Below are 27589 nucleotides of genomic sequence, written 5' to 3'. Positions count from 1 at the left end.
TGTGATAGTATTGGATATCTCCTGTATAGACATTTCTCTACTAACATGACCTACTATATGCCTTCCTTTTTTGATGCATTATTTCTTTTTGTTTGGGAAGTCATCTCTTCTGTTATGTGATATTTTAATATGATTCTATTCAATAAAATGTAATCCTTCTTTTGAGGCTTTTGTACCCTTTTTCATGTTTCCCCCATAGTAACATGCATTAAAAACGGGTCGCAGTTGCATGGCCTGTGAGTGTGATCTGTTTTTTTTTCTTTAATCCTCTCATAGAAAATAATGGTGATTCTTGAACAAAAATTACATAAAAATAGGATTGCTGCAATTTTTCAAATTCGTACTATGGGTCTGAGTTAAAAAAATTACATGTGTGAATTAACCTATAGAAATGAATGGGGTTTTTCTCCATGAGAGTTCTGTCCATCTCGGAACATGTGCGTGAAAATTGCCTGCGAGAATACAGCCTTTGGTCATCATACCTTTAGTAATGTATAAAATGTACTGACTCTAACCAATTCCCCAACAAACCGGAAAACAAGAATAGCACAGAACATCCCTCCTAGTGAGGAGGAAAAGCCATTTTTACATTTGTACCCTGGAGCGAATAAAACTATACTGTATGTTCTTAAACATTTCTGTAGCTCCCTGGATTTCTCAGCCCCATAAACTTTTAATTCAGAGGACTAATCCTGCATTTTGAACCACAGGTGATGAAAATTAAAGGGGTTGTCCCGTGCTGAAACGTTTTTTTTTTTTTTTTTTTCAATAGGCCCCCCGTTCGGCGCGAGACAAACCCAATGCATGTGTTAAAAAAAACAAACGTTTAGTACTTACCCGAATCCCCGCGCTGCGGCGACTTCTTCCTTACCTTAGCAAGATGGCCGCCGAGATCTTCACCCACGATGCACCGCGGGTCTTCTCCCATGGTGCACCGTGGGCTCTGTGCGGTCCATTGCCGATTCCAGCCTCCTGATTGGCTGGAATCAGCACACGTGACGGGGCAGAGCTACGAGGACCAGCTCTCCGGCACGAGCGGCCCCATTCACCAGGGAGAAGACCGGACTGCGCAAGCACGTCTAATCGGGCGATTAGACGCTGAAATTAGACGGCACCATGGAGACGAAGACGCTAGCAACGGAACAGGTAAGTGAATAACTTCTGTATGGCTCATAATTAATGCACGATGTATATTACAAAGTGCATTAATATGGCCATACAGAAGTGTATAACCCCACTTGCTTTCGCGGGACAACCCCTTTAAATGTATCTTATTTTCAGAAGTTAGTTGAACCAGGCACTTCAATAGGAATATCAACAAGATCCCTTACTTTTCTTAGAATGGTACAACTTTCTTTCAAATAGGGAATTCTAATCAGCACTGGTCTTGGAGGGGCTCCCGGTGGTGGAGAGTGGAATTGCACCCTGCGGCAACTTCCTGGAGATAATGTTGCTATCTCAAATTTGGTTTGCAACAAGAGTTCAAATAATTCCACCAGATTACGTTTTTTGGCTTGTTCAGGTGCCCCATCAGTCAGAGTGTTTTCAAGATCATCCAATTTATTTATAAGGAGGGAAACGCCGATTGCTTTCTTGAGGTCATGCTTAACTGCATGCATTTGGTCTTCCACAGTGCTGACTCTCTCCTCCGCCTCATTCATAAGGTCATTCACCTGTTTGAGACTGTCTCCTGAAGTTGACTTCCTCCTTTCACTCTGCCATCAGGTCACACCAAAGTGTTTTTTTTTTTTAATTAAAAAAAGTTTTATGCATTTCTTTTTATACAAGCATTTTTTGGGTAGCATATCAGAATGTTAAGCATATATTCTTTTAACTAACTCTCTGCTGGCATACTTCTGCATGCCAACATAGTCAGGCTGTGCATAGAGATATGCACAGGTACTTGTTGTATGCCCTAACGGGCTAATGCTGGATTCACACGAACGTATATTGGCTTGCTTTTCACGCGAGCCGATATAAGTCCTCTCTCTCTGCAGGGTGGAGGCTGGAAGAGCCAGGAGCAGTGCTCTGAGCTCCCGCCCCTCTTGAACTGGATTATGATTTTCTCCAGCAGGCTTTTGGGGTATTTTGTCGCTTTCCTAATTGTATCGTGTGCACACATCATCGTGGAGCAAATTAGACACAAGCTATCAGCCTCATATCCAAAATGGCTCTCTGCCCAGAAACAGCCAGACAGGGCCTTTTATTGTACAGACACACAATGGGCGTGCAACAGGTTACATCAGTAACATATAGGATTCTCATTTGTCGGATCATATAGAATCCCCCGCCTCCCCTTCTCCCCACCTCTCTCAAGTAGAAGCCTTTGTCTTTAACATGTGTCCAAATCTGAAAGTGAAAGTAGATATCCCTTTGTTCAAGAAGATTCTGTGTGTGGGGGATGGGGAGGACTGGGAAAACACTCAAGCAATAACATATAACACTGTGATTTAACTCTTTCCTTATGCAGCAGAGTTCCACATTAGGCTGAAGTCATTACAATAGCATAATACATTTGGGTTATACAAAGCGATAGACATTTTATAAATAATCATCATGTCTATCACAATCCCCCCTTAAAATGTCTATCCTCTAATTCTTTATCTAATTTTCACAGTCTTCTGCGCATGAGCCTATAACTGGAGCGCGTTGAAGGTTCGTTTTAGGGTCTTCAAGGGGGTGTAGGACTTGTCCACTCCTTCTGGGGATGCATCCAGCAAACTCATGGTGGGAGCGGCTTTTCCAGCATCAGTTTCACAGGTCTCTCTGACACAGGGGATAACACAGCAGACTAGAACAGAAAAGATAACCATCAGTTCACATACAACAGCGACGCCCGTCTGTGCCAGGATCCTTTACCACCCGCTCATCCATGGCGAGTGCTGGTCCCAAAAGTTAGCTCTTTTTAGTTAGTGCGGTCAGCTTCTTAATGGCAACTGCGTCTTTACCCGCGGGTCACGTGTCGTCTAGGATGTAGGTATGACAAGTCTCCCCTATCATCTTTCAGACACTCCCCTTTTTAGCTAAAGTCGTCTCTAAGGCCATTCTATTTTTAAAAAAGTCATAGTCGAGGTAGGTCCTATTGGTCGACTAGTCCCTATAAGGCGTCTCTAGTATAATTTATAAACCACTGCTAATTATAATAAACATAATTAATCCAGTCAACATTTATTTACCCTAATGATCAGGAAAGTGGACTCGAATCTAGTTTTAACTTGGTCTCTAATTTTTAAAACTTGTCAGGTACCCCCCTTGGCTATCCCATGACGTCAATGTACACGTGTAGATCAAAACTACCACCAGGGGTCTCTCTTCTCGCTCTAGCATAATGTTACAATACTAGTAGCGTACACAGGTACGCACGGCGTGGGACTCCCTAATCTTCACCCACACCAGTGTCCCTCCTGGAGATAGTCCTAATGGTGAACACGTCCAAGTCGCCTCACCCTTGCGTCAGGGTTTTCCCACTGCCCGTAAGTCCCTACTCCTAGGAGGGGGGGATCCCTACCTCACCTCAGAGGGAGGCCATGGATTCCCTGGGCTCATTTCCGGGCATCCATACCCTCTATCTGTACAAGTTAACACCCCACAGGGTGTGCCCTCGCCGGAACCTAAGGTCTTCTGCACTATCCCTAGGCAAATGGGAATTCCACTGACAATCCATCTTAGGAGATCGGGGCAGGCACAGTACTAGTACATTTCTCCTTTTTCTTTGGTAGCGCATGTGGTTGGCATTATCGGAACTGGCTCTTCATCTTTTTCAAACAAGGGAAACGTTGGTGTCTGACAGGATGTGGAGGAGCATAAGGGCTTTACTAAGGCACACTCCCCTGTCCAATTACCCTCCAGGCGGGTCCTCTACCTCATGTCTCCACAAAGCCAGTAAACGTCTCCTAAGGACTGGACCTGATTCTGCATCTATTCCCCTCCTATCATACTGTAGGAGGAGCAATACCCGTTGGTGAGTTCCCCAAAAATCTCCCTCCACCCTGCCTATTTGCCTGGCAGGTGTAGTTTCCAGGGTAGTCAGTAATACTCTCTCCGGTGCAAACACTTAAGTAGTTATAGAGTATTCCTTCTTTCATTTCTCACGGACAGTGAAATTAGCGGAAATGTTCGTGAAGAGACTAATAAACCACTCTTCAGCATCTACAGGGAGATTTAGGGGGACCATCCCCGAGTGTAGTCGGGCACTACCGCACACGCAACAGTTAGACTTGTTGCTCCTGTTAGCATTGTACCTCATCAACTCCAACCAGAGATTCTGGTCAGAGTAGCCAGTCGCTACTGTCAAGGTGTCCTCAAAAGGTAGGGTCGGCTATGATCATCATGTTCGTCAAGGTCTTTATCTTACGGCGGAGGGGGTTAATTATGGGCACGGGACTAAGTGAAGGCTTCCATTCGGCTGCATCTACCATATCCCTTATTTTAAACTTCCCTAAGGGATCTATCCTCCCGTACCGGTATGTCCCCAGACTATAAGTCTCCCCCGTCCCCCGGGCTTGGATCTCCCATGGTTAGTGTAACAACCGCATTAAAACCAAGCAGCATACTAAGTTCAGCCTTCCAATACCTGCTGTCCTTATTATTCTCAAGGAGGGTTATACGACTAATTAGGGATTTCCCGCTCCTATTTTTCTTATTTAAGGCACTTCGCGGTTTATAGGACTAGTCTGTTCCTGCGTTCCATCCCACTAATCCCCAATAACGGCAGTCTTCTCCCCAGACGTTATCAGTGGCGCAAGCATATTGTATTCCCCGGGTATATAAGTCATATAACCAGCTGGACTGAGCTAAATCTGGCCTGCGGTGGGATCTTGCGCCTAGACACGGGACCACAGTACAATAGTCGAAGGAATATGCGGCTACTTGAGCATTGGACGAGTTATACTAGAAGGTAACCATACCCCCATATTCTTCCGACTAAGGATTCCAGTTGCTACCTTCCTCTCTCACTAGCCCTAACCAGAGTAACGTCTTTGGCACAACTAAGACTGGTCTCCCGGATCTGAAGCTTTCTTACAGTATGAAGCGTTGATCCATGTAAGTCTTTCGGCTAGTTTCACAGCTGTGGCAGTAGTCAGAAGCACCTGGTAGGGGCCATCAAATCGGGGCTCAGGAGGGTGCTTCCTGGGGAACTTCTTGATGCACACCCAATCCCCAGGCTGCAAGATATGTGTCCCAGTGTCTGCCTCTGAGTCTGGAAGAGAACACCTGTGCATAGGCTTTGGTTAGTTCTTTAACAACGGAAATCACATACTCAGTCAACACATCAGATTGTAATTGTAACTACTGAGGATAGTAACGACCTAGTCTTGGGGCTAGCCCAAACAATCTCGTAGGGAGATAATGTATAATCCCCCCTGGGTTCATATCTAACACTGTATAAGGCTATTGGATGACAGTCTTTCCAAAGTGGCGTCATTTTTAAGTATCTTACTTTTAGCGTGCCACTACGTCTCTCCACCTTTCCACTACACTAAAGGTGGTACAGTATGTAAAAGGCCTGGGATACACCCAGAGCAGACATGACATGTTACATTCACCTGCGAAGTTTATACCTCTGTCTGACTCTGAATCACCTCTGGTACCCCATATTCACAGTTTACCTCGTTCATGAGCTTCTTTGCGGTTACCTACTTGTTTACCTTGGTAACAGGGTCGGCCTCCAACCTGCAAAGACATCAACAACAACAAGCACGTATTCATACTTCCCAACAAGTGGGAGCTGAACGTAGTCAATTTGCAATCCCTGAAATGGGTAGAGTGGTCCCGGCAAGTGTGGTGTGGCAAATTTACTTCTGCCCTGACTTACCCATGGCATAGATCATGCTAAACCGGACAAATGATGCAGCAGCTACAGAGAACCTAGAAGTCGCCCAACCTCTTTCAAGCGTCGTCGTCATTACTGCTTTACTAGGTGGGTCTTTGCGTCCATCAGCTGGGCCATCATGGGATACAGGAACTGTGGTGGGCAAGTGCTGTTGACTGTTCACCACACGCTGTCCTGTTTCTGCTGCTCCCATATTAGTCCATTTATTCTTTCCTTCCTTGCTGGCTGGTAACTGTAAAAGTCTTTAGCATATCAAAGTCCAAATTTTTGTCAATGTCCAAAGTTTTTTTTAACACTGACTCATGCTGTCAGTATCTTTCTTCTTTCTTCCACGGCTTGAGGGCCGCTGCCTTTGCTGCGCTGTCAGCGAGGGTGTCGTCTCTCGCCTCTCCAGTGTAGGAATCGGTGCGAACTCTCAACTTTGTCAGGTAGAAGTAGGGCCTCCATGCGACTCTGTACCGTTGCACCATTCTCAATTGGTTGTCCTGCTAAGGTAAAAAACTGTCTGGCCTTCCATATTGGGCCGTAATCATGAGCTATGCCAAATGCATACCAGGAGTCAGTGTAAAGGATTGCCGGTCTTACCTCTCGCCACTCTACACGCCTCAGTGAGGGCCTTCCATTCCGCTTATTGTACTGTGACATGCGGAGGCAGAGCTTCTGCTTCTAGGACATCTTGTTGTGTGACCACTGCATATCCGATGTGGAGTCATCAATCCTCACCCTGGTACCATCTGCAAAAAGCTCAACATATGCATTATCAACAGAGGTTCTGATAACTGTTTGCATATCTGCAGTTTCTTACTGAATTAGTACTAAATAATCGTTCTGATGTTCTATTTCACATGGCTCGGAATCTTGTAGCACAAAATCATTTATTTATTTTTTTTCCAAACCCAATAGCTGATCTACAACACCTAGATCATCTATGACCCAGATCACCTATGCCTCCCCCCTTTTGAACCGCAATACTCAATGGAAAAAGAGTCATTGCGTTCAAACTAGTAAACCAAGAGGCACAAAAACAAGCACTTTGTAGGTCAAGGTGACATTGTATGCAGCGAAGTCTGAGCAAAAATCTCCTTAAAAAAAAATTTTTTTTTTAATTTCAGGTCGCAGTTAGCATTTTTTAACACAAGGGGGCGCAACACAAGTAAAATTTTACGTCACCCAGTGTAATAGTATTTCAGGGTATGGCCAGCGTTTAGCTTTTACTCTCCTGTCGGAATATAATTATAGCTTCAGTGTAGACTGACACTAGAATATACAAAAGACTTAAAAAAAACTAAAGAATACGGATGAATTAACATCCTACTCTGGGCAATTCAGTCCCTCTTTCTTCACATAAAAAGTAAAATTAATTCACCAAATTGCATGAAAAAGTTTGCTGGGTGACTATAGGGAAATTATTCCATCTGTAGGAGCCTTCCATAACATCATCTGTCTGAGTATCCATTGGAGAAGCGGGCAGTGGAAAACAGAGCCCCTGGGAACATGAGAGAGCGTCCCCTGTCATGTATTCCCGGCCTCTGCCCCCCATGCATCAACTCCAATCTTCCATGCACTATAAACCAGCTTAGTCATCTACCATGTCCCAAGCTGCATCTCCACAAAGGTTTGTTTCCCTGAACTTATCACACATCCAAAGTGGCCACATCTTGGAGCGTAACAAAGTCTGGTCAAACAAAACCTTACTTCAGACAATCATGATGTTAGCACTGGATACAGTGGCATTGGGGAATATAGGCCTCCCAAATGCAGCAAAATGACCGCCAGAGGCAGAAAGGGGCGGGGCTACAAATCTCCCAAGTGAGGCAAAATGGCTGCCGGAGGAACGGGCGGGGCCAGGGGCAGCAGCACTTCCAGGTGAGGCAAGATGGCTGCTGGAGGAGGAAGGGGCGGGGCCAGGTCCTGCCCCGGATGGGGAGGGACCGGAAGTAACATCACACACCCTGAAAGTGAGCACATGGGGGGAAGTAACTTCAGGGTGGGGGCAGGCCTCACTACATTTACTGCAGAGTCACACCATGTTGGATTGTAAACATTGCAAGCACGGCCGCCATTACAGGGAGGGGCCGCAGTCAACACAAAGACATTACATTGTTCATTAGCAATACACATACCCCCCCTACATGCTTTCCCCTCTTCAATCTCTTAACTACATTATACCTCCTTCTAGCAATCTAAAAACACATTTCTTTCTGCTAGGCTTCCTGCTCATCTTCTGAAAACTTTCTACAACCTATCTTACCTGTCCATGACCTAGCATTTCTGCTTATCTGTCCATGACCTAACATTCCTTTCTGCAACTTTTCCTGAGCCTTCTCTTTGTATAACATTTCTACATGTTTTGCATATTCCAAAACATCCTGTACTGATCCCTCATTCTATTCTGCCTGCTTATTCTATTCTATTCAAAGTTTCTGCACACAGTACTGTTTCTTTTGTAAAATCTGCTTTCTTCAAATCCTTCCCATATAACCCTTCTTTCCCACTCAGATTACAATACGCATTAATTCTATAAAACACAGGGAAAGACAAAGTAAACAGAAAGGGTTAATTGAGAAGTGCTCTTAGTGGCTTAACTTCAGTCCACTCTCTTACCAGCACCCCTCCCCCAATAATCAACACTGCACATTGTTTCTATAATAGCAGACAGACGGGATTACTGGAGAATACCCACAACGGCTCAAGGTATATATATATATCCACCTTTATATCAACCCAAGGTATATATCTCATCTACCTTTATAACAGCCCACCGTATACTAGTAATCCCCAAGAGCACTCCTTGTACACGATCTAGACAGGACATTTAGCTATACACAGAGACTGACGATTATTTTCAATGACCAAAACCTCAATAATATTCTGGAGAAATCAGCCGTCACACCACGGCTATATTCACCCGTAAATACCTTTCCACATATGAGAACATAACACGCTCAATCATATGGTAAGTATTCGTATCATAAATCTTCCTAACCTCACACTAGTTTTACCTAGGAGCACGTGTCACTGGCGTGTTCCCTCAGACTTAAACAGCCGAGTCCGCCCTCCCGACACATTAACCCTCACAGAATTTATCTCTTGGTCTTGTATACACAATTTTTAACCGTCTCAGACATAACAGACACAGCATACAAAATACCCCTTAAGCAGGTTAAAACGGGGGTCTTTTCCGAGTAAGAAAGAACTATATTACCTGCCTTTCATTGATTTATCACTCTGGATCAGGTACAGGCAGAAAAGCAGTCAGAACCCAGATCACATCGGTAGATTTACATAAAGCAATCTTACCGTGTTCTGTAGATTTTCGGGCCCCTGAGTTCTGCGTGCCATCCGCCGATCTCTGTATTTTTCCAGAATGAAAGAAATCAAAATCTCTTAACTCGGTCCACCCAGAGACGCCACTGAACTGGATTATGATTTTCTCCAGCAGGCTTTTGGGGTATTTTGTCGCTTTCCTAATTGTATCGTGTGCACACATCATCGTGGAGCAAATTAGACACAAGCTATCAGCCTCATATCCAAAATGGCTCTCTGCCCAGAAACAGCCAGACAGGGCCTTTTATTGTACAGACACACAATGGGCGTGCAACAGGTTACATCAGTAACATATAGGATTCTCATTTGTCGGATCATATAGAATCCCCCGCCTCCCCTTCTCCCCACCTCTCTCAAGTAGAAGCCTTTGTCTTTAACATGTGTCCAAATCTGAAAGTGAAAGTAGATATCCCTTTGTTCAAGAAGATTCTGTGTGTGGGGGATGGGGAGGACTGGGAAAACACTCAAGCAATAACATATAACACTGTGATTTAACTCTTTCCTTATGCAGCAGAGTTCCACATTAGGCTGAAGTCATTACAATAGCATAATACATTTGGGTTATACAAAGCGATAGACATTTTATAAATAATCATCATGTCTATCACACTCTCTGCCTCCTCTCTGCCCCTCTGCACTATTTGCAATGGAACTTAGCCCCACCCCCATCCCCGCCTCCTTTCATTGCAAATAGTGCAGAGGGGCGGAGAGGGGGCGGGAGCTCAGTTCCTGCTCCTGGCTCTTCCACCCCCCCCCCCCCTCCTGCAGATGAGTACGACGTATATCGGCTCAGCGTGAAAACCGAGCCGATATACGTTCGTGTGAATCCAGCCTTACAGTGAAGAAAAATCTGGTACTCATTAGTGTTGCAGGAATATTGTTTACATTTTCTTCAACAAATATTTTATTGAATTTAAAAAAAAAAAAAGAGAACATGTAAATGACATATTGCAAATGTTACCCCGTGCATGGGCTGTACAATACACAATTTATAGCCCATAACTTTACTATAGACAATCAAGTAAGTTTTTATTTAAATGTATTTAAATCTGTTAAAATTTTGTATCACGTTACAATCCACAATATCGAGGTTCATTTGACATGTCAGTCGATTCAAGACCGCACTGAGATCGCGGGACGGTTTCCATCCTGCCATGGATTTCCTCATATATTTTGTTACCCAATTTCAAATATAACACACTTAACAAAAAAAGATATCAAAAGTCGTACTTGCCCTAAAATGGTACCAATAGAAGCTATAGCTCGCTCCCCAAAACAACACCCTGACACAGCTCCATCAGTGCAAAAATAAGTTTTGGGGGTTAAAAGATTTTCATTTAAAGCATTTTTTTTACAGCAGTATAACAGGAAAAAATGTTAGTAATGGCAGTAATTGTGCTGACTGGCAAACTAAATTTAACAAGTCATTTTTCAACAATTCATGGACAGCCTAAAATCCACAAAAAAATAGTGCAATTGGGGTTAATTCACACGTCCATATATTGGCCAGGTTTTCACGCCCGGCCGATATACAGTGTCCCTTTTTGCAGGGGGAGGAGGCGGGCCGGGAGCAGTGCACTGAGCTCCCGCCCCTCGCCACTGTTTGCAATGGGAGGGACGGGGCAGAGCTATGTCCCGCCCCATCCTGCCCCCTCCCATTGCAAATAGTGGCAAGGGGACAGGAGATCAGTGCACTGTTCCTGGCCCGGCCCACCTCCTTCCCCCGCAGAAAGGGACACCGTATATTGGCCGGACGTGAAAACCTCGCCCATATACGGACATGGGAATAAGCCCTTAGACTGGTTGATTAATAAAATTCAATTTATTACTTTTTAGATTGCAAGGATAGAAATCCCCTACTGCATCCATCACAGCTGCGGCAGGAGATTGCAATGTTCTTCTACTGTTTTTAATGGGGTTGGCGCTGCTACTGGTCCCATTGAAAACAATGGCGATATCACAAAAAGATAGATGTTGTGTTTTTTTTTTTTCTTCCACACTGCATCGCAGGAGTGAAAACTTCGCAAATGAGAATGAAGCCATTGAAAATTATTGGCTTCATAGTCATGCGTTTTCACTTGCTCTCGCATCGCCAGAAAACCGCATGATCTTCTCGCCAGTGTGAAGGAGCCCTTAGACCGCTATGTTAATGGATAAATAAAAGAGTTATGATTTTTCAAAAGTGGGGAGGAAAAGTTGAAAGAAAAAAAAAAAGGCTGCATCCTAAAGGGGTTAATTAGGAGTGTGCACTGAGCTCTGAATATATTTTGGGGTCTGTTCTGGGGTATTTTGCCTCTGCTGCCCCCATCCTATGTTTAATGCTTCTGAGGCTCAGGGTGCATTTAGACGACCGTATATCGGTCATGTATTCACGCCAGCCGATATGCGGCGTCTCTCTCTGCAGGGGCAGGAGGCTGGAAGAGCCAGGAGCAGGAACTGAGCTCCCGCCCCCTCTCCGCTCTCTGCACTATTTGCAATGAAAGGAGGCGGGGCTAAGTTCCAGGAATTAGCCCCGCCCCGCCTCTCCTCATTGAAAATAGTGCAGGGGGGTGGAGAAGAGGCAGAGAGGGGGTGGGAGCTCAGAGCACTGCTCCCGGCTCTTGCAGCCTCCTCCCCCTGCAGAGAGGGACACCGTATATCGGCTGGGTGTGAAAACCCTGCCAATATACGGTCGTCTGAATGCACCCTTATAGTGTGTATGATACCACTGATCCATTGAAAGAAAAAAGCATTCCTCTAGATTTTCTGTCTATGAGAAGCATGCCACAGCAGAGGTGCGGGCAGTTATTGAAGCCTGAAGAGAAGACGAGCACGCCAATGCGAACTGCAGCAGAGAGAGAGCCTGAGAAAACTGAGTACGGCAAACTTTGGCGCTGTGCATCCCTGTCCTCTCATCTTAGACTTCACAGCTTGGTAGATAAAAGTAGGGGAAAGAAGACGATTGAGGCTATTGAGGTTCACTTCCAAAATCCTGTATTTGCCCCTCTAGTGCTACTATAACAGCGTTATTGTGTTCCCCATTAACAACACAATACAGCAAATATGAACATTTTACTTTTCATTATTTGCGTAGTGTTAGAAACATATGTTGGACCTCGCCTTGCAGGGGAATCTCAATGTAGGACGAGGTCTGACACTGGATTGGAAAGGGTTAACCACTAGAGATGAGCAAACATACTCATTAAGGGCGATTTCGCAATTGAGCATCGCTATTTTCGAGTACCTGGCCATTTGGGTGAAAAGATTCGGGGGGGGCAGGGGGGCGGTGTGGTGGAGCGGGGGGTAGCAGTGGGGAACAGGGAGGAGCTCTTTCTCTCTCTCCCCCCCACTCCCCTCTGCAACCCCCCGCTCGCTCACCCCCGCCGCCCCCCGAATCTTTCCACCCGAGTAGTCAGGTACTCGAAAATAGCGATGCTCTATTGCGAAATCGCCCTTAACGAGTACGTTCGCTCATCTCTATTAACCACATAAAGCATCCTGTTTTTCTTTATAGCTTAGGGCAGAGGACCCCAACCTTTTATGTTTCCCTTTGGAGCCTCCTTGTTTATCGCATCGCACAAAACTTGCAATTTTCATGGGATGCGATTTTAATATTAGAAACTCCTATTGACTTTCGCAATAAAAAAATTTCCCAATTTTATTGCATGCGATGCAAGATTATTCTCCAGAAAAACATCGCTGACCCTACAAAATCACAGGAACAAAGCTGCGATATCGATGCGATTTTTGTATCAGCGATATCAGTCACCCGTGTGATAGAGGCCTAAGTAACAATTATTGCTGCATAGATTGTTATGATATATTCAGCTAATACGTTTAGAGGTTTTTAAGAAGTTTAGGAACTCCGATCAATATGGTGTACATATTATATATGATGAAGAAAGTTCTGTGTTCCTCAATGTTTTCTGAAGGACGTTCAGGACACAGAATCCCAGAACAGAATAAGCCAGACCGTCTCTGTTCACTGCTGTAACTACTGTGATTATATCCTCTGGCAGTGGAGCATTACCAGAGAATGGCCAGCATATAAAATACCATTTTAGAGGATACTTTGTGAGACATGAACGTCTATAAGACATAACTCTGGATTATACAAGGAAATGTTTTCAGCTCCCTCACAATCAGAATTTTATGCTATATTGAGGAAAATTGCATGATCGCAAGCATCTCCATTAAATGTGGCTTGCAATTCCGACAGTCTATCATGGCTTGTTTCCCTAATAATAGGCCCTACTGTGATTTTCGGGGGGAGGGTGGGGTGGGAGCTTAAAACATAAGCCTTCCCCGAAAATAAGCCCTAACTACACTACATGTAAAAAAAAAAACAATAATACTCTCCTAGCAGCCAGGGTTTGCTTCCCTTCGTCTGGGCTGCGGCGCTGCTGCAGGCTTCCGTGTCCTCCCGCAAGCCGACAGAGCAATTCTTCCTGATAGCAGGGTTTAAATACCCCACCTCCAGCAAGCTAATGCTCTGATTGGTTAATCAAGTCTGCGTTAGCCAATGAAAGCCGGCGCTCGAATAATCAATCGCAGCCATTCATTGAATGACATCATTGAATGGCTGTGATTGGTTAATCGAGCGCCGGCTCTCATTGGCTGACGTGGTGCTCGATTAACCAGTCAGAGCATTAGCTTGCTGGAGGCGGGGTAATCAAGCCCTGCTATCAGGAAGAACTGCTCTGTCAGCATGCAGGAGGACACGGAAGTCGGAAACCAATGCGAGAGCCGCGAACGCCGGCTGCTATGTAAGTATTATGAGACACCCCCGAAAATAAGACACAGTGCCTCTTTTGAGGCAAAAATTAATATAAGACAGTGTCTTATTTTTGGGGAAACACGGTAGTAGTGGTCTGTGATTTTACAATCCTATTGCTGACTTAAAGGGGGTTGTCCCGCGATAGCAAGTGGGGTTATACACTTCTGTATGGCCATATTAATGCACTTTGTAATATACATCGTGCATTAAATATGAGCCATACAGAAGTTATTCACTTACCTGCTCCGTTGCTGGCGTCCCCGTCGCCATGGTGCCGTCTAATTTCAGCGTCTAACCTCCTGATTGGCTGGAATCGGCACACGTGACAGGGCGGAGCTACGCGATGACGCGTAGAAGGGGCGGAGCCAGAACGCAGCTCGTGCCGGACCGAGCCGAAGGCAGACCCTTCTGCGCAAGCGCGTCTAATCGGGCGATTAGACACTGAAATTAGACGGCACCATGGCGACGGGGACGCCAGCAACGGAGCAGGTAAGTGAATAACTTTTGTATGGCTCATATTTAATGCACAATGTATATTACAAAGTGCATTAATATGGCCATACAGAAGTGTATAAGCCCACTTGCTATCGCGGGACAACCCCTTTAAATGAAGGGCGTTTGTGTGCATTCCAAACATTTTTATTGTAGTAAACATTTGTTATGATGCAAATTGTTTCTACTGTCTTTATGTTATTTTATCACAAAGCTAAGCTTAGCTAGTTAAAGGGGTTTGACATTGGTGGTAGTTGGGGGGACACATTACCTGTAAAACGCAAACCCTAACTTTCACCTCTCGCTGCGCGCTGCTCCCTCGCCACCGCTGGCTGCTCTAGTCTCTGTTTACTTGGACTGGAATGGTCATTCGGGTTATTTATCCACATGAGGACTGTTGCCAATAGGAAGCCGGGAGGGACGTCACCAGTGACATCCTGTAAGTCTGCCTCAGGACTTCTACATTAGAAGCCCACTTATAACAGGTTTACGGAAAGTCACCAGGCCTGCTAACTGGGGAACGCACCTGTCAGATGCTGCAGCAGCGGAGCGCCAAAGTAGTAGTCCGGTGTCATGGTGAGTACATTGGTTTTATATAGTGTTGGGCACAGAAGTCCAAAACTATATAAAATCAATAACTTGGAAAATTCCTTTAATGACATGAAAAAATAGAAATACATTAAGGGCTCGGCCAGACGAGCATTTTTTCCTGCATGTTTTGCAAAACGCATGTATAAAAATTGCGCGACCAAAGCAGGAGATGCCTTTTTAAATTCGCACTTGGTGTACGGTCACATGATTGCAAAAGTCACACAAAGTGTGGTGCCATCGCTATCCCCTGCTGCGGCTGTGACAGCTGCAGCAGGGGATTCCTTGGATTTGAAACCCCTGGATGCTGTCACATCCAAGGATTTCACTTTGTTGTTGAAAACATAGGGAGAAGATTGCGATCCTCTGCCACAGCTGTGACAGGTGATTCCTTCATCCCTGCGCACAGTCCCCTCATCTCTGAACACTGACAGTGCTGTCACAGTGTTCATTGATGAGGGGACTCCCCACGGGAATGAAGGAATCACCTGTCACAGCTGTGGCAAAGAATCGCGATGCTATCCCATTGCTTTCAATGCGGCCGCCGCTGCTGCCAGTGCTGTGGTGCTTCTGATCCCCATTGTATGGGATGAACAATATATGTAGCAGTGCTGTGTGTGTGATGTGCATGTAGAAGAGCTGTGTGGCGCCACCAGAAACACTGGTACTATGATTTCCTAACAATTACTAATTATTTTAAAACCAGCACATCTACACGTTTTGGGGCTAAAAAAGTCTCTTCCTCAGTATTTGCTGGGGATACACTAGACATAAAACAATATGGTGGAAAGTAACAGATGTGTTGTAGGTACGGTAGTAGGTAAGATATAGAGGAATAGGTTCAGAATAGAAAAATAGAACAGTATTTAATTAATACCTGGTGCATAATAACATTCAAAATCAAATAACCGAACAATACATAGATAAAAATGAAATCAAACATATTCTTCGGTTGCATATGTATAGTTTTTGCAGAGCGGCTGTGGGTTAATTGAATGAAGTGAAGCAGGGATGGATTTAATATTCTTACCTAGTGGTTTTGAAAATATATGGCTTAGCATTAGCTGCTAAAGATAATTTTTTAATATATAGCAATTTATCTATTTATTCATAAATATTATTTTATGCTGAATATTGAGGGGTTTTAGAAACATATTATGTGATCAGCCTTGTTGCTATTTTTTAATTAATACCCCTTACATCTGGAAGGGTAATAGAAAAGTTATCAGATATGTACACACATACTCCGTACCTTTCTTCATTATTATAGTGTGTTAAATGTTTAATTCGGTATTAAGTGCTAAGCCGGACACCGGTCAAGGCAGAGCGACTAGAGCAAAGCAAAAATGTAAACCTGTGTGTTTGTGTGTGTGTCCGGGTCTAGGAACTTCCTGATGAGGTGACATGGATTTAGTACGGCTGCTTTCTGCAGCAACATGAATACTTTTTTATGTAGATATAAAGTTTGTAGACTTTTATGTAGTGTATGTGGTCCAACCCCTGTGGTAGAAAAGATGACAGGCACAATAAGTACCCCATCCATTCTCCACCGTCTCCCCTCCTGTGCAAGATCAGTGTATTATTACCGTATATATTCGAGTATTAGCTGACCCAAGTATAAGCCGAGACAATAAGAGTTAACCACAAAAAACAGGAAAAACTTATTAACTCAAGTATAAGCCGAGCTATACTCGAGTATATACTAGGTAAAATAAAAACCTCCATACTCACCTCCCAGCCGGTGTCTGTGTCTGTGCGACATGCTGCTTGAATTCTCCACGCTGTTATCCCCCCCCGTCCTCTCTGCTTGGCTCTGTCAGTGCTGTGTAAGTAAGCGCCGTGATTGGATTGAGCGCCAGCCAATCACAGCTGGCGCTCGATCCAATCACAGAGCTTACTTACACAGCACTGACAGCGGGGGATTTGAAAGCCGAGCAGGGAGATGTGAGCGGGGGAAATTCTATAGCAGCTTGATTGGCTGTAAATAATCGATCACCAGCTGTGATTGGCTGACGCTCGATCCAGTCACAGCTCTTGCTTACACAGCGCTGACGGCTGGGGATGACGCAGCCGAGCAAAGAGGATGGTGGGGGATGACAGCGGAGAGGATTCAAGCAGCCTGCCACACCGCCGCCAGAGACACAGGCGCCGTCTGAGAGGTGAGTATGGAGGTTTTTTTTTTTTTTTTTAAACCTTCCCTGACTCGAGTATAAGCCGAGGGGGGCTTTTTCAGCACAAAAAAATGTGCTGAAAAACTAGGCTTATACTTGAGTATATACAGTATTTTAATTTTTTAAAATGCACATATAATAATTTTTTTTTTAATCAGTTAATACGAAATTATATATATATGCAAAACCATTTAAACATCCCCTGCTTGACTTGATTCAATTAACCCACCGCCGCGCCGCAAAAATTATACATATGCAACAGAAGAATATGTTCGATTTCATTTTTATTTATTCTTCGGTTATTTGATTTTGAAAGTTGTTGTGCACCAGGTATTAATTGAATCCTGTCCTTATTCGTCTATATCTTACCTACTACCTACAAAACATCTGTTACTTTCCACCAAATTGTTTCATGTCTAATGTGCCCCTAGCAAATACTGAGGAAGAGACTCTTATAGCCTCAACACATGTATATGTGCTGGTTTTAAGATCAATAGAGAAGTTAAGCAATAATTCTACTAGTAGGCTTGTATATGTCCACAGATTGCGCCTTTTAACCAGTTTTTTAACACCCTTTGGTATATACTGTCTCAAGAGTATTTGCAGCCAGGAAGGACTGAATTGAGCTTGTTGAGAGCTATAGTGCTGAGAAGGCACATCAGTAAATGTCTTGGTTACCCTTAGTCCTCCTTCCCACGAACGGATTTACGCCGCGTAAATTCGCGACAAAAATCCGCTGCGTTGCCCCCTGCTATTAGGTTCTATTGAACCTAATAGCACAATGCTCACGGTGCGGAATTCCACCGCAGAATTTCGCACCGTGAAATCACCCGCCCTCACCCGCGGCATGCTCTATTTGCCGCGGGTGTACACGCTGACGGCTTCCATTGCAGTCAATGGAAGCCGTCCGTTCACGCTATCTCCTGCTATAACACAGCGGAAGATAGCGTGAAAACGCTTTCCCGCCTGCCGCCGCGTCATATGACGCGGCCAGCGCGTCACGTGACACGGCCGGCCGCGTCATGTGACGCGGTGGGCGTGTCACATGACGCGACGGCGGTGGGCGGGGAAGCGTCTTCACGCTATCTTCCGCTGGTAAGTATGGGGTCTCTGGGGGGCGCCGTGACGGGCTTCACTGCGGAATATTCCGCGGCGGAGCCCGTCACGCTCGTGTGAAGCCGGCCTTAGGCCAGTGGCTGCTAAACTCCCTCCGTCTGCTCTTCTTCCCCCATGCAGGCTCACCTCTGCTCTCCTCCCTGCTGGCTCTTTGCAGTGGGAGGGGGGGCAAGACAGGGGCAGTGCTAAGCGCTGCCCCGTCCGGCCTTCCCCCATTACTGGCTGAGGACAAGGGGCGGAATGTGGGCAGAGCTAGGCTCCTGCCCTATCCCTGCCCCTTGTCCATAGTCATTATTGGGAGGAGGCTGGATGGGCCGACGCTTAGCTCTGCCCCCGGCCCATCCCATTGCAAAGAACGAGCAGGGAGGAGAGCAGAGGTGAGCCTTTGATGGGGAGGGTAGGAAAGGGGCGACAGCATGGTGACCTCGGTGCATATGAGCCGGGGCCCATGCCGTGTGAACGCGCACACAAACGTTAGAATTGTGCACCCATTCACGAGCTTCTATGCCCCAGATGGTAGCGTGAAAATGCCGGCCGATATACGCTCGTGGGAAAAAGCCCTAACGGGGTAACATGTAGTTGTTCTCAGCAAGAGAAACTTAAAGGGGTTGTCCGGCCACACAGGGTAAAAATTTTTATAATGCTGCTGCTTTCCTTTCAGTAAGGATAGTAACAGACAGCATACAGGGGCTCAAACCGGCCAGCAGATCAGCTGCAATGTCAGTTTCTTACCTTAGATTCTGATCTTCACTGCAGCTTTCAAAGATGGCGCCTCTCTGCGCTCTCCCTCTTCTGTGTGCGCGCTCCCGATGGTAGTAAGAGACATGAAAAGGCAGGATTTCCCTCAGCTCACGTCCTAGCCCCGCCCATGACACGCCCACCTCTACTGAACTGCTCTACAGTCTCGCCCCGCCCCCTGCTGCATACTATAATCAGAGGGGGTGTGGCCAGGGGAGACTGCAGTATACACTCATGTCAGGATAAAATCCTGCCATGACTGTAAACAGCATTACTGTGCATAGTGAATGGAGAGGGGCAGGGGAGAGCCCAGAGAGAACTCTCCTGCAGCCCCCCACTGCAAAGCTACCTACTGCCCCCCACCCTGCTAAAGTAAAACAAAACATTTCCCCACACTCACATGCCCTCATAGTGCCCCTCCCACAGCGACCCCCCCTCACAATGACCCCCCCCCTACAGTGCACTCTTCCACAGTGCCCCCCTAATGATCCCCCACAGTGCCACAAACAGTGCCCTCTACAGTACCCCCTACACATGCCCCCCAGTGTCACCCCTACAGTGCCCTCCAAAGTAGCCCCCCTCATTCCCCCCAACCACAGCATTCTCCACAGTCCCCCCTCAACAGTGCCCCCCCCAGTATTCCCCCCCACAGTGCCCTCCGCAGTACCCCCCCTACACATGCCACCCCCCCCACTGCACTCCAAAGTAGCCCCCCTCCACATGCCCCCTATCCACAGCGTCCCTATACAGTGCCCCCCCCCGTGACCTCCCCCACAGAGTCCCCCTTTACAGTGCCCACACACAAGTACACTAACAGCACCCCCCTCCCCCCGGGACTTCTGACAGCCGGGTCTCCTGACATTGCACACACACATCACTGCCGCTGAATAACAAAACTACATGATGTTATAGCGAGCTTTTGGCCTGAGCAAGGATCCTAAGTAGATTGGAAAGCTTGCTATAACATCATTTTTGATCATTTTGGTTTTTATTACTGAGAACAATCACATTTTGCTCTACTGGCTAACACTGTGCCAAAACTTTTTTTTTTTTATTAAACGGGGTCAAATGTATGGGGCATATCAATCTTCCATGATAAGGGCATTACTATGTTAGCACTCAGCATGTTAGCTAGCTGCAGAGGGCAGACTGTCAGGGATAGTGATGGCCAGGTTAACGGTCTTCTTTTCTGTGCTGCTGTACAATATCTTGCCAGTCCCTACCTTTTTTATCTGACTAGGAGAGGTGCAGCACAGTTAGTGACATCACAATCACATGGTCAAGGTCCTGCACCAAAGTACTGCAGAGGATTGTGGTGTGCGTGCATAAGTAGTGTGTCTGCAGGGCATGCTGTGTGTAGCATGCAGTGTTTGTAAACACGTACATGGGAAATGTCATGGAATAGCAGTATATAAATTAGTTATGAATTGTTGTTCCCTCAGCTGACGGCTTGGGAATGCCCACACCCATATAAGTTGTGAAGTTGAACACCGGCCAGCGTGCTCATGGCAAGGTGACATGAATTATTGGAGTTCGAATGAAGTATAATAATGAATGCCAGACGGGTAGGACATTGCTTTTCCGAAGTTGTGCGGGTATTTAATATTCTTTGGTTCACAGTGTAACGTGTGTACCGAGAATACATCATAGAAGACATTACCAGGCAGTATGGGCAGCAGAATGGTTGCCCACAGGTGCTTAATGATTGCAACCATGATTGCAATGTCTGGCTTGGTTTGTCCATGTGAACAGACAATTGCTTTTGGCAGAAATTACACCCATATTCAATTCAGGAGGCTCATCATGCTGTGTTCTTTTACTGTCATTGGATACTGGAGCAGAAGACCCACCAGAGTGCTTCTGTTACTGTCATGACACTGGACACAGCGTCTCACCTGGGCTTGTAAGGTTACTAACTGGACCCTAAAGGACTGGCAATATTGCATGGTCGGTTAACACTTTCCAATCCAGTGTTGGCCCGCATCTGACATTAAGATTTCCCTACAAAGCTCTGATGCCGGATGAGGGCAGACACATGCTTCTAACAGTATGCAGGACAGAGCTCTGATAGTAGAGTTTGTTCTGCAAATATACATTACAGTATGCAGGACAGCGTTCCAATGTCGGAAGCTGTTCTGTATATGTATTTTACAGTATACGTAACAGCTAGAGATGAGCGAACGTACTCGTCCGAGCTTGATATTCGTGCGAATATTAGGGTGTTCGGGATGCTCGTTACTCGTAACGAGTACCACGCGGTGTTCTGGTTACTTTCAGTTTCCTCTCTGAGACGTTAGCGCGCTTTTCTGGCCAATTGAAAGACAGGGAAGGCATTACAACTTCCCCCTGTGACGTTCAAGCCCTATACCACCCCCCTGCAGTGAGTGGCTGGGGCGATCAGATGTCACCCGAGTATAAAAGTCGGCCCCTCCCGCGGCTCGGCTCAGATGCCGTGTGAGTTAGTGAGGGAAAGTGCTGTTCTATTGGAGTTGCTGTAGGGAGAGTGTTTGTAGCGAGTGTAGGCTTCAAGAACCCCAACGGTCCTTCTTAGGGCCACATCTACGTGTGTGCAGGCTGCTGTTAGCAGTGGAAAAAAATTTTTTTTCTTTCTCAAAATCGGCAGTGCAGAGCATTGCACCCGGTATTAGGGACAGAAGTGGTGCTTAGGCAGGGAGAGTGTTAGGAGTGAGTGTAGCCTTCAAGAACCTCAACGGTCCTTTCTAGGGCCAAATTTAACCGTGTGCAGTACTGTGCTGGCTGCTGTTAGCAGTGTTGCATTTTTTTTTTTTTCAAAAAATCGTCTGTGCAGAGCATTGCACCCTCCATTGATACTACAGGGACAGAATTGTGTAGGCAGGGCCACAACACAGTTATTGTTCATTGAATATCCGCAGTGGGGCCCTCCCTTTGCAAATTTGAGAAAAAATTATATTTGGCCTGCCTGTGTCAGTCCTAAGGTCTCTGTGTACGTGTGTGCTGCGTGGAGAACGTACAAAAATCAAACGGTGTTCCGGTTACTTTAAGTTTCCTCTCTGAGACGTTAGCGCGCTTTTCTGGCCAATTGAAAGACAGGGAAGGCATTACAACTTCCCCCTGTGACGTTCAAGCCCTATACCACCCCCCTGCTGTGAGTGGCTGGGGCGATCAGATGTCACCCGAGTATAAAAATCGGCCCCTCCCGCGGCTCGGCTCAGATGCCTTGTGAGTTAGCTGAGGGACAGTGGTATCGTGCTGGTGCTGCTGTAGGGAGAGCGTTAGGAGTTAGTGTAGGCTTCAAGAACCCCAACGGTCCTTCTCAGGGCCACATCTAATAGTGTGCAGTACTGTGTTAGCACTGTATTATTATTTTTTTTTTCAAAATTGGATCTGCAGAGCATTGCGCCCTGCAATAGGGACAGAAGTGGTGGTTAGGCAGGGAGAGTGTTAGCAGTGAGTGTAGGCTTCAAGAACCCCAACGGTCCTTTCTAGGGCCACATCTATCCGTGTGCAGTACTGTCCAGGCTGCTGTTAGCAGTGTTGCATATTTTTTTTTTTTCTCAAAACCGGCTGTGCAGACCATTGCACCCGGCATTAATACTACAGGGATAGAATTGTGTAGGCATTTAGCAACCTTTTAGTCCACGTGTGGGATTTTTTTTTTGCCACAACTATATGAACCTGCTTACTGTTGGATTGGTTCATTTTTCATAGATAGAGTGTATTTTGGTACATGTCACACACATGTAAATGTTGTGGATCCACGCGTGGATTTAGCCCCATCAATGGGCAAAATCTGCAAGCAGAATTCAGACTAGCAAGAAAGTTTTCCTCTTTCCCGAGAAGCGCCATTTTGCATACTATGCCTAGGAAGCTTTGAAGGCTCCCCCACTAAGTGCTGCATGTCCAGAAAGAGCAATAGGCCAAAAACACGCGAAGGCCCTGTTCTCACTGGTGTAATTTTTTTAAAGGATCTATGACATATTTGACATTAGTTTTTTGAGCCCATCAGACAGGTTTCTTCTTCCACTTAACGTTTCTGCCCACTAAAGCCAATGGAGAAGAAAATACACAGATGCCAGGGGGAAGCACATACAGCAGCTTGAAAATAAGCACAGCAAGTGGATTACGTAGATTTTTAAAAATCCCATCCCCAGCAGCCCGAATAACACGAACAGGGGGTTTAAGCACTCAACTAGAGGCCTCATGGCTCCTGTACATACTTCCCTTTGGAATAATATGCTGATGGCAATACCTTTTAAATAAACTACCTTCTTTTATTGTATCAGCAATAAATATTGGACTTTATTAATAAAGACATCAAACTCAAATTCGAAAACAAAACACACAAGACGATTTAGAATAAGTGGTAAATGATGTAAATAGGCGTACTATCTAGTGCCACATTTAACATGGTTACTGGTTTAGTAGATTGACTGAAGGAACGTGAAACTTAAAACGTTACCTTTTATTAAATATATTCTAAAATGTAAACTAAAAATCATTATCTTTTGGAGCTGGAAGGAACAATATCCGGCTTTGCAGAATTCAAATTTTTTCTTTTCACATTGCATTTTTTTTACTGTACAGACTAAGATGAGGGAGCCTCGTATATTGTGTATGGAGAAGCTCAGGAGGCTTTGCATTCATTGGGTTTATCCGTTGGTGCTTTATCCCACCAGTTATTGACATCACTAGTTGTTTCGGTTGCTCCAGTGTGCAAAGTTTTATCTGCAAGAGAGAAAAACTTGTCAGCCCACAAATATTTACAAGGACGGAAAAAAAAAAAATAAAAAATACAGGTGTTATTTCACCAGAGACGGCACCAATCATGTTCGTGGCATGTGTAGGGTATTTTGCCTTTCCACACGCTGCTGGGAATAGGCGGTTGTACGCGCCCAGGTACCTCCATATGGCCTTTTCCTATAAAGTTTGAATAGATTCAATCTATTTTTCTGTTATTTGTGGGAAGCGTTTGGTATTGCAACTTTAACCCCTTAGTGACGGAGCTTTTTTGCTTTTTTCCATTTTTGTTTTTTCCTACTCCCTTTTAAAAAAATCGTAGCTCCTTAATTTATCCATCGACGTCGCTGTAAGTGGGCTTGTTTTTTGCGGGATGAGTTGTGTTTTTCAAATGGCACTATTTATTGTACCATATTATTTACTGAAAAACTTTTAAAAAATTCTTAGCGGAGAGAAATGGAAAAAAAACCCGACATTCCACCATCTTTCGGTGCGTCCCGTTTCTACACCACACAAATTGCAACAAAAACGACCTGATATTTTTATTCTATGGGTCAGTACGATTGCTACGATACCAAACTTGTATAGTATTTTTTTTGCTGTAGTACTTTTATTTATTTATTTATTTAAGATATTTAATTTTTTTCAATTATTTTCTGCGGTCAGTTTGTGCGCGCAATACCTTTTTTATTTTTTCGTCGACGTAGTTGAGAAAGGGCTCATTTTTTGCAGGATGTCCTGTAGTTTCCGATAGTATCAATTTGGAATACATATGACTTTTTGATCGCTTTTTATTGCGTTTTTTTCTGGGAGACAGGGTAACCAAAAAAGTGTATTTCTGGCGTTCTTTATTTTTTTTTCAGACGACGTTCACCGTGCAGGAAAAATAATGCACTACTTTGATAGATCGGACTTTTACGGACGCGGCGATATCAAGTACATATTTTTATTTTATGATTTTGATTTTTTAATAAGGATATGGCAAAAGGGGGGTGATTTAAACTTTTATATCTTTTTTTTTTTTTAACAATTAAAAAAACTTTGAATATTTTTTTTACATTACTTTGAAGTCCCCCTGGGGGACTTTAACATGCGATGCTTTCATCGCTCCTGCAGTATGACGTAATGCTATAGCATTACGTCATACTGCTTTTTTACAGGCAGTCTTTCAAGCCACCCTGTGTGGATGGCTTGGGAGGCAGTCTGCTAAGGCAGCCCTGGGGCAATTCATTAGGCCCCCGGCTGCCATGACACCTGCACGGCTTCCCCAATCTCACCGCGGGGGAAGGGGGTCGGGCGGGACCCCCGAACAGCGTTTGGGGGATTTAAATGCCGCTGTCAGAATTGACAGCGGCATTTAAAGGGTTAATAGCCGCGCTGGCCGAACGGCCGAGCGCAGCTATTGCCCGCGGGTGTCAGCTGTAATAAACAGCTGATGCCCGCGCTGTATGGAGGGAGATAGCGCCGCTACCTCCCTCCATACACGTGCTGCAACAGCAGGACGTAGTTTTACGATAGAGCTGTCACTAAGGGGTTAAACGAATAGTAAGTAATTACTGTAATGCGCCAGAGTATCAGGGCCGGGTTTCATGGAGTTTTTATGGTTTTCTCTTGTTTAAAGGTAACCTGCCACGTCTCCACATGTGATGCTGTGGGGAAGTGACCACTTCCCTTTTAGCTAAATCCCACATACAAGAATAGCCAATAGTTTGTAGTTACATGTGAAGTGACAATTTATCAGTTTCCATTTCTAAACTCTTGTGATTTCAACAGAATATATATCTTAGTTGAAAATTAAGTCCCCTGAACCATCTAGGAGATTCGAACACTTAAATCCACATGTAATTTTGTACTAACTGATGCTTTCAGTGCGACTAACTGCTCCATACATCTCTATGCGAGCCCAACTAGATGGGGTTTCCAGGGTTTACATTGTAAAGAGAACTATAAACGCAGGGTAATGCAAAAACAATGGTGCAAAAGCAAAGCCAGTTTATATAATCCAAAACATGGCGCACTTGTCTTACCCTCTCGGAGTTATACTGCAATATGCAGGGCGATTCAAGAAGAATGGTGTAAAAGTCAGGCAGATTTAGTCATACACGAACAGACAACAGCCAGAAAGACATGAAAAGACAACAACTCAGTCATTTGTAATACTAGACGACCTAAAACAAGGCATCTCGACTGCAGTGGATTCAATACGGGTGCTTTCACAGCGACAGAAATGTGCTGCATTACATATGGCAGATTCTGCGCCAAGAGCTGCATGCTGCCATGTGGATATTGTAGCGGAACTGAACCATTTTGTATTCCACATCAGAATCTACAGGTATACCTGTGGGTTTTGGTACGTTTTTCTGCAGCACCAGAATCATCTCTGTGTTGCGGCACATAATGGAGAGAAATGTTGCCCACGTGAAAGCAACAGTAGATACGCCAGGATACATCTGGGCAGACCAGGACCATCAACTTGACATCTGCTATGTCACCAATGGCACCTACATCAAACATCTGTAAGGTACGTCAATGTGAAGAGCCTTTCTATCTTTTCATGCCATTCTAGCAGTTATGCAAATTCAAGTATGGAATAAAATAAATTGGTTTACTTTTGCACCATTGTTTTTGCATCACCCCGTATATTGCACCAAAATAGTATAAAATTTAAGATGGTAAAACTGCATTTTTTTGGATTGCTCTACTTGGCTAAAGGACTTTCTATGCTTGGGCCAAATTAATCACTTCTACACGTACTCATGTTCTAGGGTAATTGATGGTGCCACCATAACTGCAACCCCTCCCACCCCCTATATTAGGTATATGTAGACTGAACTGTGCTACTGGCAGTTATTGGAGTATGACAGACTGCGAAAACTGGAAGTGGGTTTAGCAAGCCCAATATTGACCCGTGGACCCTATGGGTGATGATCTGCTGCCCTGGCCTCTTGAACTGTGTGACTGTGGCCTTGTGTAGAGCTCTACTGAAGGAGTTCCCTTCAGCAAGCATTGATGGTAAAAAGTGTAGTCCGGCATGTACTGCAATCAGGTGAACTGCAGGGAGTGTGAAGAGGCATAGTGTGCATCAAGAGTGTAATATAACCCACTCCAACTGTATTTCACACCCCAAACGTGCAAAGTGATCACATTCTTTATGTCAAGACCAAACCTTCCAAAGCAAATACACATAACAGACTCATTCAAATAAGGTATCGCAATATGCTAGTTACATATTTACAGGGAATTCGCTTTTGGTCAAAAAAGCACATCATTGCACCAATCAGTATTGGGAAGCAAGTTGTGCTCCTGCATCTCCGTGCCCTTCACGCCGGCATTGCAGACGGGGGGGGAGGGGGGGGGGGGGCAAAAGTGGTTTAATGTATAGGAGGTCTTGTCATAAAGCGTGTAAAACAAAACATCTGACGGTTACCCAATTCTCCTCTAGGATTCCCATCGGCAGGTTCTGTACTTAGATCTGTCAATGATATAGTAAATGCATGTTGAATAAAATATCCCATACCCCTTGATCAAATAGCTTTTAAGCACCTCTGTGTATTGTATAATCCTGGCCTCCCACTGAAACCCTAGTAAAATACACCACAGCAGACTCTTCCAGTTCAGTCGTGGACACACTATTGTACCTACCTGTCAACAAGCTCCAAAAGTTTTTGTGACACTCGCTTTTAGCCTAAATAGCCGTCAGGCAGTGTGTCTATAGCAACTAGACTGTCAAACAACTAGTCTTTTCCATGCGTTTCTCTAGTTTACCTAACACTAAAGGCCCATTTAGACAACGCTTTTCGCTCAAAAGCCATCTTTTGAGCGATAATAGTTGCATGTAAATGTGCCCAT

General features: G+C 45.0%; 1 pseudogene; it reads right to left on the bottom strand.

Annotated features, from left to right (window-relative positions):
• Positions 1–23253: 23253 nt before the first annotated feature.
• The window catches only part of LOC136572925 (centromere-associated protein E-like), a 47940-nt pseudogene continuing 43604 nt past the window's right edge, over positions 23254–27589 (bottom strand).

Source organism: Eleutherodactylus coqui, chromosome 7 (genome assembly GCF_035609145.1).
Source record: "Eleutherodactylus coqui strain aEleCoq1 chromosome 7, aEleCoq1.hap1, whole genome shotgun sequence".
Lineage (NCBI taxonomy): Eukaryota > Metazoa > Chordata > Amphibia > Anura > Eleutherodactylidae > Eleutherodactylus > Eleutherodactylus coqui.
This window is presented reverse-complemented; position numbering and strand designations above follow the sequence as displayed.